Source organism: Symsagittifera roscoffensis, chromosome 9, assembly GCF_963678635.1.
Source record: "Symsagittifera roscoffensis chromosome 9, txSymRosc1.1, whole genome shotgun sequence".
Taxonomy (NCBI): domain Eukaryota; kingdom Metazoa; phylum Xenacoelomorpha; order Acoela; family Convolutidae; genus Symsagittifera; species Symsagittifera roscoffensis.
Window position 1 is genome coordinate 15,378,401 of NC_087070.1, and position 13,357 is coordinate 15,391,757.

Genomic DNA, 13,357 nt, shown 5'->3' on the forward strand with positions numbered 1-13,357 from the left:
GAGAGCTCGAAAAATCAATTTGGTCGATCGCGCAAATGGCCATTCCCATATTGGCGTTTTGGCCAAAAACAAACTATTAATTTATCGTAAACTATTAAATTAACTCTTAGTAAATCTGCCTTGCACCACTATTGGGTTTTTTCGGCCTTGCACCACTAAATAGGTTTTTTCAGCTCAACTGTTTTTCAATGACTCGGGTTACCACTTTTAAATGGTCAAGCCTCATTAAGAAATCACAACCAGAATACTTGAACCATTAAATCTGCTTGAATTTTTTTAAACTTCGTTGAACCAAATAGTTTTGAGCTTTGTTAAAAGGTTTAATTGAAAAAAAAAGAAAGGGTATACCAAATTAGAAAACAAGTAGCGGAGTGTATATGTTGATTTATTTTTTTGTATTCAAGCCAATATTAGCAATTGAAAATAGATTTTGACAAAAAAAATTTCCATTTTTTAACCAAACGAGATAATGACTCCTTGAGTTTAAATGTAACACGATATTTTTTGCGTGGCGAATGAAAACATAGGCATGAATTATTTATGCGTGGCGAAATATTCCGCTCTTAAGTTTGTCCAAAATTATTTGAGGCGAAATAAATGACCTTTTTGGTTCAATATGCGGTTCAACTTTGGAGCAGTTGCTATTATACCTAAAATGTTGCAGAAGAAAAACAAAAAACAACACTATTTTTTAATTAACAAAATCTTTTGTCTGAAACGCTTGAAGCAATCATTCTTTGCCTTGATACGAGAATATATTAAAAAAATTGTTTTTCAATTAAGATGCAGCAGTCTAGTTGGTTTCAAAAATTCCCCATACGACTCAAAATTTAACACATTGTAATTGATACTGACAGTCCAACGTTTATAGTTTATCAAAACATCGACCGGGTTTTGTCAGAGCATAGAGAACTTTGCCCTGATATACTGGCAGCCTTGTTGTTTTGACTTTCGATACGAAAGTAATGAAATATTTGTGCTCGGTGGTTTTTTTTTTCTTCAGACAAATTTCGACTTTTTAACTAGCTCATTTTGGCCATTTTGGGACAAAAACGCGCGATATATTTCGCGCTATTGACGTGTAAGCGGAGATTTATTCCATCTTAGAAATCGTTCCAAGTTGGTTGAAAGAAACCTATTTGCCATAATTGATTTGTTACAAGGAGCGAAATCTATCCTTTTGTACTTTATACGGCGTGTGGGGTGATGTTTTTCATAAAAAATTTCAAATTTTATGAAAATAAAATTAATTTTATGTTTTTTACATTTTTTTTCTGTTATTACTGCCCCATAAACCTCAAAAGGTAATCGGTACATACAGGGCTTCACCCTGATACGCGCAGTCTTGTTTAGTTTGTTTCTGATAACAATATCTAAAGATTTTGGAGAGCTTGAAAGGTTTGTGCATAAAATTTTGAATTATATGATAGTCTTAGAACAAAAATTTTGAATGCTCGAAAACAGGTAGGACTTCGAAGTAGTGTAGAACTTTGTTTAAGCCGCTATTGTTTCGAGTTTCGAAGAAATGCGGATTATTGATCCTATTTTTTTATGCTTAGGGTAGTTTTTTTCCTATTCCGAAAATTTTTTTATTTTTTCTTATTTAGCGTTTTTGTCGAATTCTCAAAGCATCTGGTAGGTGTTTCATCCTGAGCAGAAATTTCAAGTCATGTTGTTACCTGTGATCATGTTTTGCAAAGTTACGAGGGTTTGAAAACATCTAATTGTGTCAATTCGAGATAATTTACGCGCAATTTGCATTCTTATACCACGTGTAAGCGGCAAATTAATCCGCTTTAAATTGAGACGAGGTCATCTATCAAAACATTCCGAGATGCTAAACACACCCTTTGTCTTTTATATTGCGTGTGGGGGAATAAAATGGGAAAAAAAAACATTCAAGTTTTTTGTCAATTTTTCAACCGAATTTTTTTTTTAATTTTCCTCAAAGTGCAGTTGGAACGAACAATCAGAATTTCATTTTGATATACGAGCAGTCTCGTTTCAATCACTAAAAATTATTTCAGCAAAATGTCAATGTTATCTTTCAATTTTTTCGAAAGGCGGAAAAACAGCGTTTCCACATTTTGCAATCCAAATTACATGGCAGTTTTTAAGCAAAATCTTTGTACGTTGGACAACTATCAATGATATGGACGACAAAAACAGCATGTTCGGACTCATTCAATGAAGTTTTTTCAGGGGCTGGAACACTAATCTTCAACTGGGTGGGGGAAAACGGAACGTTCTGATCATTTCTTGAAAATTTAGAGGGCGGAAAAATCTAGTTGGTTTCAAAAATTCCCCATACGACTCAAAATTTAACTTATTGTAATTGATACTGACTTATTGTAACTTATTGTAATTCAAAGGGCGGAAAATTATCCGAGAGTTGGGCGGAAAAATCGGAATGTTCAGAAATGTCCTCTCAATCATGCGAGTTTTGTATGAGGTGTTGTATTAGGTGTTTTCTGCTGGCTGCAAATTTTTCAAGGGCAGACAGACTGTGGCTGATATATAGAACTAGCTAGGTATATACATAACTTGATACTAGCTATATTCAATCTTTTTGTATACTTTGTGGAACCTGATCTAAACTACATTTTATTATTGGATAAATTAGATATTTTACCACTGTAAAGGATTTAATATTAACCAATCATAATCCATCCAACTAACAACCCACTTATTTGTAAGTGCTGAAATTACTTGTAATTTCAGCACCAGAGAGATTTGAATTTAACTTAGAAATTAGTTGCCTCTCCAAGAGAACTTCAGCTGCCGCAATAAGCCAGTATACTCTAGATCTATTGAGCCTAGCAGAGACTAGTTAAACACCCTGAGACTAGGAGATATAAGAGTAAGATTAGGATCGGTATTAGACTAAGAAGTTGCACGAATCTATCCGGCCGAAAATAAGATAGAGTGACAAGCAGACGGTGTACCCTATCCGAAATTACTCTATGAGTTAACCACATCGGTCATAACTCATCTGGTGCGACCATAAGTCTCTAAAAAGACCTTAATAGCTTAGAACTAACCAAAAATAGATTAGAATTTAGACAAAACATTTTCAAAATGTTACACGATAATAACTTAATTGAAATGTCTCTACGACTCAATAGATCAGAGCCAATATTCCGCACAATACTAGAACTACCTGGTATTGGAAGAAGACCTCGGACAAGAGACGATATACGACTAAGTAGAAACTTACCATTTAGTTTTATGGTTGTACGGCAAAAGCCAACACAAACTTTTATAATTAGAATCTTATTAGCAAAGGATTTAAATTTTCATTTGCAAACATAAAATTTTGATGTAAATCTTCAAGATCACTTCAGGCGCTAAACAAAATTATTAATGTACAATAACGATTGATAAAAAGATCTCAGATCGTTTTCTTAATTTCTGCAGTATTATATTAAACTTATTTGAAAAATATTTATTGAAAATAAAAATAAAAATTAGTAGCATGACAATAAATTGTTAGTAATCATAAATCATCCTGTTGTTCCAGCTTCATCACCTAAACATAACAGCAATCATAAGCTCACTAATATCATTAAAAAACTAAACCTTTTTAATTAATAAATTTAAACCATTTTAAACTTAAAGATTCACTTAATTTTAAAAATCAGATCATCAAGGCTTATCCTTGGATCTTAATAAATTTTCTATCTCACTAAATTTAAAATCTGATCATCAAGGCCTATCCGTGGATAAAAAAAAAACAATTTTGTTCTCCCCCACCCACTTAGAAAGTGTCTAACGACCTCAAACGTCGATTCACTATCCAACCTTCCAAAAGACCCAGGACTAACAGAAATTTTTCAAAAAAACTAACCATTAAAATTAAGATAAACAGTGAAGAACTTCGGTTATTCATCCTTCACTTGAACCCTCCTCTTAACAGACCCAGGATAGATCTTAGACCTACTAAGTTTAAAATAGTATCTAACGAACTACTTGCGTTCTAATTATACCTGAACCTTGTGGATCGATTTACTATTCTCCAACCCTTGAACACAATCACTACCCCTAAGTAAGATTAAGTTAGTTAACACCTTAGCTTAGACTAGCAACGAGAAAGTAAAAAAATTCATTTTTCGGAATCGATATACTTTTCTCTCCAACCCTGAACAAAAAGACCCAGGTTAAGCTAACCAAAAAATCGTACGGACTAACAGTCTAAGGAAATAGAAACAACTAACAACTTCTTGCATCCCTCATCCTAAACCTTATGTCATTCAAAAATTTAGGAAATCAACAAACAATCGTTTTACACAACTGTGAAATAGATAACAAAAAATACGATCTTGTAATCACACCTCATACACAAACAGTTGGATACATTAGAACAAAACGACAAACAATAAAAAGGAAAATTATAAACAAACAAAGACAAATAACACGAAAAAGATTTTCAAAAAAAAGAAAGGCATTTTCTGAATCAGAAGTCAATAGTTTGGACGAACTATACAAATTAAAAGAATCAATAGATAAAAATTGTCCCATCCATGATCAATTATATTTTTCCGACTCAGAAACAACTTCAAATTCATCAAAAAGAGGAAAAAGAAGAATAAAAAAAGCAAAAAAAAACACAAATTAGTACACTTCTATAATTGGAATCAACCAATTGGACACATCGATAGTTATATATTAACGGTCATCAAACGAAAAAATGAGCCACACTCAAAATGACGAAAGTCCAGATGACGAAGCAGTTTTTCCCTTTCTTATAGATTCACTCGATGATAGAGGACAGCACGATTTTTGCAAGAACTTACGCGTAAATTTGTTTGAATCAGGAATCAGCCCATGCAAAGAAGAATTCCCAGATGTAAAAATCAAAAGACAAATTATTGAACAAATTATTGAACACACAACATTATGGAATCTACACCATAGAATTCACCACTCCAAATACAGCCCATCGTAAATATGTAATTCAAACAGACGATATTGAATTAGAATTTTCAAAAGTATTCATAGAATATATCAAAAGCATACAATATCATAATTCACAAAGAGCAAACTCCATATTCACTAACGAAATTTTTGCAATAATATATAGTTATATATCTATATTAGAAAAAACTGAAGTTCAAAGTATATCACCAACTGAAACATCCAAACATACAAAAGCACGAAAGGAAATCACAGTATTTTCAACATTTCTACATGTAATTCGCGAAAATTTTACTAAAGAATATGTTTCACAAAACACTAAATATCATTTACAAAAGATTTTAGCATGGTTTACAATAGATTATTTCACCCACAATTTAGATTTAATTTCACAAGCAAGAAAAAATTTCAGACCTCAAAATACCAATGACGACACTGTTCTTTCACAACAATCAGATTAGGTTTGGGACCCTGAATGGTCTCATCATGCATTTCTAAATATCCCACAAGCTATCTCAAGTCAAGCAATAAGTACAATATCTTTTTAAAGAGATTATGTAAAAGTAATACCATTAACCATTGATGCAACACAATTGAATTATAATACATTTTTACCTGGTACACGAAATAACATTTTATATTCGACGGTCATACATAATGAAAACCTCGATGGAACCAGAAATCTTATACAACAAGATATTCAAACACCATCACACTTCATAAACGAAGAAATCGTCCAAACAACAGCAACAACTACACAACAAAGTATTTCACCAATACACCCCAATCTGACAACATCAAGAAATACAAACAGATCACTAACACAGGTAACCTTACAATCAACCGTTAAACCTTCGGTTGCTCCAAAATATTCACATATGGACTATCAAACGTATAGACCAATGACAATACCGTCAAAAACACGAAAACCGTTCACAAGAAATACTTTTGCAGAACACAATTACAATTATGCTCACAAAGCAAGAACAAACCAACCTCCCCGAAACAACACACAAAATTTAAATCACGTATGTTCCCATTATTGGAATCTCCCAAAAACATCGACCAATTCAGTAAATTTTCCAGATAATCCACAACCTAAACAGGATTATAGTGAAAATTACCCATTCTTTCAACAAAATAAAAATAAACAACATACACCATATAATAAACACTATTTATCATCTGATGAAGTTGATTATCAGCAACCAGATATTTTTGCACCATATACTAAAAAATATCGCACACAGAGACCGCGACAATCTCAACCATCACAAAATATGAAAATTTACCCACAAAACCCAACAGATATACAAAACCCACAACAAATGCATATACAAAACCCATTTAAAACACAGTCTTTTTAACCAATACAGCCACAAAACCCAATGTTAATGCATTCTTATCAACCAACTCAAATGCAAAATGAAACACCGCTTCCATATTACCTTCAGCAACACGAAATAACAAAAACTCAACTTTCAAATTTTTCACAAATGCCAAATGCCGCAGAATCCTTACAGATGACAATGAATCCATACCTCATGGGTGGATCATCAGCAACATCCAATAAACCACTGATGGTATTCACAGGAACAGACCCTGAAAATTCTGTAGAAGATTATCTAAATGCAGTAACAGCAAATTTTATTTTAAATATAGGACCTGAACCAATTAATACGCCACTACATCAAAATTGGATACATAGACGCACAGCACAAATACAAACAACCCTAGATGACGCAGCTCAAAAATGTTTTACCCATAGAAATAAAATCAGACTGGAAAAGATTCACCCAAGAATTTTCAAAAATGTTTGACTCTGAAAGAAACAAACAACATCAAAGAGTTTTATGCAACGAAAGACGCAGATTACCAAATGAAACAATTAAACAATTATCGAAACACTAGTTCGAAAAACATATTCACTTAAAACACATGACAATAAAAACACAAAAATGACAGAAATTTTAATGATGACCTTAACACATCAATTAAGGAAAATAGCTATAAAAAAGAGAGCATCTCATCCTTCCTCAATTCTAGAACCAGACTTAGAGTTTCGAAAATTAGTAGATAAATTAGAACAAGCAGAAATCACAATGAAACTCGAAGAAACAGAAAATCTAAAACTACAATATATTAATCGAATTGAAACAAATACTACACATATAATTAACATACAAGAATCAGACACGGACCTGATTGAAAAAATCACTGAAATACTAAATATCTACGAAAAACATCCAAATTTTAAAGGCAAACCATCTTTCAAAAAATGGTGTAATTAATACCGACGATATGGACACAGTATTTCCGAATGTAGACAAAACCAACAAGACAATCAGAATAAACCTCAAAAGCACAAAGAACCAAATAAATCGTTCTATCAATACATGAAAAAAGACCAAAATCTACCAAACAAAAAAATATAAAGTAATAACAGTTAGGAAAACCACTTCCGAACAACCCTAATTACAAAAGGAATCAATCACCATATAACTCAGGTTATAGAGGTAGATCACCCGAACGAGGAAATACACGAAATTCCTCACAAAATAGATATAATCGATCGAATAGCCAAAATAACCAAAATTACTATTCGCGATCAAATTCCAATACAACACAATTTGTTTCTGCATCCAGTTCCCAATCAATCCCAAGGAATAGACACTATTCCAATAATCAATCACGAAACTCATCATACAACGGAAATAGAAACTATTCACATAATAGAAATAGAAGTTATTCAAACAATCGAAATCAGAATAACCTGAACAATCGATCAAGAAATATTTCATTTAATAGATCAAACTATCACAGGTATAACGATAATTATCAAAACAGATCACAAAATAATTCACAAAATCGAAACTCAAGTTACAATAATCGATACAGAAATTATTCCCAGTTACCACACAAGAATAATAACCGTTACCCTGATTCTAAACATCGATACAGAAGTAGCACACCAAAACATCGAAGACACATTAATCAAGTGCAAACAAATGAAGAAACAACTTTAGACCCCCCAGGTATTGATGACACAGGAAGTAACGAACTACAACTAAATCATATAAATTGTGAATCGTCAGATACAGAACGTGATACAGATAATACCATCTCGGTAAATATGATAACAGTCATAAACGACTATGAACCTATCATATATGAACAACCTTTTACTTCACATATATATGAAAATCAATTAGAACTCCTTCACAATTACTATATTCAACCCATTGATAATACACAAAATACACAAGAAGTAAACGGAATTAACACGGTAATTAAACCCGATAAAAAAGACAAAACACAATGCCCAAACACAAAACATATTTCTCAAAATATACAAAAAGAACAACCCAGAGAAAAAATTTGGACAATTCCATTTCTCTTAGAAATCCCAAGAAACAAAGAATTTCAACCACCATATCTTGAAATTGATTTTTTAATTGATTCAGGAGCAGAACCAAATATAATTAATAATCCCACATGAAAAGAAATCAAAACATTACATCCAAAATTAACACCTCTTGAAACCTCTAGTAAATTAGCAACAGCACAAGGATCAACATTAGTAAATTATGAAAAAATCCAATTATTTCTTCTCCCCACGAGAACAATGGAACAAAACAAAATTTTAAATAAACCGTTTAAACAAATATTTCATATTACCGATATTAAGCACAATATCATTGGCATACCATTTATATCTAAATATATACCACGAATCAACATCCTAAATAGCAAAATTTAAATCAAAGATAAGTAAAAAAAAACAAAAAATACAGCCCTAACATTCTTCCAAAGATTAAACAAACAACCACCATTCTTCTCAAAATTTTACCCCATTTACAATCAACAACGGAAACACCTGAAACCACTATCAGGAAATATATATAATTTTCCAATAAAACAAGTTCACTAGTATAACAAAAGTCAAAACAAACAACAACTTTTTATGTCAGACTTCAAATTTAAACCTATTCACAAACTTTTCAAAATTACGATCTCATCCATAAAATATTCGAAAAACACGATTTCCGACATCATTTCATTACATGTGTATAACAATACACCATATCAAGTAACATTACCCTTAGGACTTTTAGGATATTGTGAAACAAATGCTACAATTTCACCTATAAATGAAGTAACCTACCGCGTTAATAATATACTCAAATTCTAAGATATTTGCCAATCAACAATTCTTGACGAAGAAATATCCATAAATAATATAATAAGTAATGAAAAAAGAAGCACAGATTACTTCACAAAAACACCATATTTCAAACCAACATTCAATATAACAAATTACACAAAAGAACAACAAAAATTTTTAACAATGTTTAATTTTGAACATTCCCAAATTACAAAAACCGAATTTGATAAATTGGCAAAACAACTGTTAAAATATTCAACAGTCTACGCAACATCAAAATTTGACGTTGGAAAAATTAGTTCATCACTACACCTCCCGTTAAAACCCGACGCAGTTTTCAAAAAACAAAGAGCCAGTAAAGTACCAATTCACTTACATGACAAAGTAAACAGATTACTTGACATTTTAGAACAATACGAAATTATCTCACCAGTAAATAAAGAAGAACAACCAAAAGGAAACACCTTCATTAACCCTGTTCTCATTCTAGCAAAAGGTGAATCACTAAAAATAGTTTTAGACGCTAGATATCTCAATTCACTAATTGACGAATCAAAATGCAATTGGCCTATTGAACCAATACAAGTTATCTGGACAAAAATAAATGGTAAATACTCCACAACCGCAGATAGGAATAGTGCATATAACCAAATGCCACTAGATGAACAATCACGACGTTTAACACAATTTGTTATTGGCAATCAACAATATGAATTTAATCGCTTATTCTATGGAATATCCATAGGATCAGCAGCTTTTTCAGCTTTTATGAGTAAAATTTTTAGACCACTAATACTTAAGAAAAACGCAATCACCTATTTAGACGATGTTTTTATGCAATCACAGACAAAAGAAGAAATGTTCACAGTTTTAGAACACTATCATAAAATACTTCAGAACGGAAATCTGAAGGCCGCCCCCGATAAATCACACTTCTTTTTAACACGAGTTAAATTTTTAGGACATAATGTAGAAAGAAACACACTCACTCCATTAAAATCACGCATTGATGCTATTCAAAAACTTCAACCACCAACAAACAAAAAGAAAATCCAAGAATTCCTTGGAATGTTAAATTTCTTAAGCAAGTACGTTTACAAAATGCAATTATATTTAAGACCATTCTATAATATCCTCAGACAACAAAATAATTTTGAATGGACCACTGAACATCGAACACGATTTAAAGAAATTAAAAAACTTTTAACTGAACAAATTTCAAACACAATCCCAGATCCAAATCAACCATTCTACGCAATGTTCGATGCTTCAAACTTTGGCATCGGCGCAGCATTACTACAATCACACAGTGGTACAAATAAAATGAACCTTATATCAGCAAATTCCCGATTATTCACTCAAGCAGAGCTACGACTCTCAACTCTAATGAGAGAATGTACAGCTATAATTTATACACTTACAGAATATGAATTTCTGATACTTGGATCAAAACACCCAACAGTTCTATTCACAGATCACAAACCAATTATTTTTCTCTTTACACAAAAATCAAATCCAAACCATAGAGTTTATAGATTTCAACTAATTCTAATGAAACTTCCAATTTTACATGAAGTTTGGACAGCAGGAAAAATCTTGCGTTACCAGATACATTAAGTCGAAATACGCCACCTGAATTACTCACACGAAAAACTAAAGTTGAAATACCACAAAATATTAAATTTTATCTCGCAAAAGATGAAACATCACCCCGACAAGAATGTACGTATGCATTAAAAACTGACATTGATCAATCACAGACAAATAATCTACAACATTTCCCACTTGACTTAAATTGCCAAAATAATCACCACGAAGTTGATTTACTAGGAACATCAACTTTCAAACCAATTCCATACTCACAATGGATAAAAAATAACACTCAACAAAAAAGAATCAAACTACATCGCATAAAAAAGACCTTTTACCATTAACCGAAAAAGAAAATTTAACCGATAATATAAATTTATCACGACCGCAAACAAATGATTCAAAATACACAATAAATCAAGTTTTTGACCTCTATGACCCACTTGACACAATTCCCCTATCAAAACTAGAAATTGACAATATTTTTCTCCCCCCAACAGATAAAATTAAAATTGAACTCTTAAAACAATATCAAAATCTCGACCCAGTAATTAGACAATTAAAATCATGGCACAAATAAAAAACAAAGCCCGTCAAAGCAGATACCACAATTCTAGGAAATAAAACACTCCTCCGATATTTTCGAAAATTTAATAACACAGCAATTAATGAAAATACAGATGTTTTAGAATATAATTTAAATGATTCAAAAGTTCCCTGTCTTCCTTTAAGTATGATTATAATAGCTTTTAACATCTCCCATACACAAAATACTAAAGGACACTCCGGATCAGAGAAAACATACTCAAACTTAACACAAAATTTTTATTTCCCAAATGCACCAATTTGGATAAAAGTACTATGCAATGATTGTATAATATGTCAATTAAACAAACCTTATCCAAATCAAAAACAAATAGCACAAAAACAAGATTTTAAAGGACAAAATTTATATTTTAACCATCGCATTTCATTCGATACAAAAAGACCAATTTCACCATCCTCTGAAGGAAACTCCTACATTATGGTCATTGTTGACGCATTTACACATTATGTAGCACTCAACACAGTACCACATTGTAATGCTTATTATGCCTACACGACGCTTTATGAACATTGGATAGCTAAATTCGGACTACCCGAAATCTTAGTTACAGACAACGGTACAGAATTCGTAAATAATGAAATCATCACACTAAGCCACTTATATAACATCAAACATAAACCACGTACATCTCATGCACCCTGGACAAACGGTTTAGTCGAAGGTATGAACCGTTCACTACAAGAATATCTCCGATGTATCATAAATGGAAATGATACAAAATACACAGAATGGTCAGCAGATGTAAAATTATTTCCCTTAGCATACAATTCACAAATCACGACAACTTTAGGAATGTCACCATACGAAATGATTTTTAATCAAAAGCCACGTAAACCAATTATGTTTACAGCAAATTCCCATAAAATGCACAAGGTTATTGCCAACCAAATAAAGACTCAATTTGTTATAACCTACCTTTACACACACATGATGAAGATCCTTTTCATCACCCACAAATTCTTAAATTGGCCTCCGGCACACACACCGAATGGATTTTAAATAGAAATAAAAACCTAATGAAATTTACCAAAGAGTAACAAAGAAATTGTTACAAAGGCAAAATATTAACGACCAAATTAATTCACGCTTTAAACCAGCCACAGATTTAAAAATTGGAAAATTTGTTTTAATACCTAACTTTAATACACAAAAAGGAATCTCTAAAAAATTACAACCCCTTCGAAAAGGACCATTCCAAATAATTGCCAAACCCACTGACGTAACTTATAAACTCACAGATTCAAATAAAAAAGAAATTGTTCAACATCGTAACAATCTCTTGCCCTACTACCCAAAAGAATACGCGCTACGCGAATTAACTCAATTATATTTTTTCACAGGTCTAAAAGTTATTCAAAATCATTCACATACAGAAAAAGAAATAGATGAACAACACAACATTCATCATGAAAAACAAAATCGAAAACAAACCACAACTCAAAACAATACAAAAACGCCAGACCCAAAAATACCCCAAAAAGAAAGAAACAAAAGGTAAATGATAGAAAAAATTCTACCACAAGAACAAGTAAAAAAATCAGAACATTGAGAATTATCACGACTTAGAAATCAACCACGTAAAAACTACAAAACATTCATCCCACAATCTAAAATATTAAAGAAAGTTGAATTTCAAAAACAACTTTAATTTTAAAATTAATATACTTTGCACCTCTGGATTTTTTTGAATTTTCAGTTTTCAAAAGAACATGCTGACAAACACGCAACAATTTTAGTTCAAATTCAGCCAATAGGATTCACTTAAATCCGTCACTTTCAATATCTCTAATACCAACCTATTAGCCGAAAGATATTAAACTCCAGGCATATCTATAACTATAACTTTAAAACCTCCAGGTCAAAAATAAGCAATTCGCTAAAACTTGACAACTAAAAAAAATACCACCATAATATTACAACCCTCGCGTATCTAATAACGCAAAGATCAACAATATTTTCCCAACTCAGACCTCAAAAACCCTCCAACCAAAAATGATAAATTAGCCTAAAGTAAAAAAGGACCATATTCATTTGGCCTAAAGTACAAATATCTCAAAATACCCCAGATCACCCGACAAATA

The 13,357-nt window shown here is 31.8% G+C and overlaps 2 protein-coding genes across 3 annotated transcripts in view; one reads left to right on the forward strand and one right to left on the reverse strand.

Moving 5' to 3' along the window:
* LOC134854559 (zinc finger protein 749-like) overlaps nucleotides 1–13,357 on the forward strand; it is a 354,798-nt gene that overhangs the window by 93,070 nt on the left and 248,371 nt on the right. The gene's annotated exons all lie outside the window — the stretch shown is intronic.
* The window catches only part of LOC134854388 (cAMP-dependent protein kinase type II regulatory subunit-like), a 37,432-nt gene that overhangs the window by 15,110 nt on the left and 8,965 nt on the right, over nucleotides 1–13,357 (reverse strand). The window lies entirely within an intron of this gene.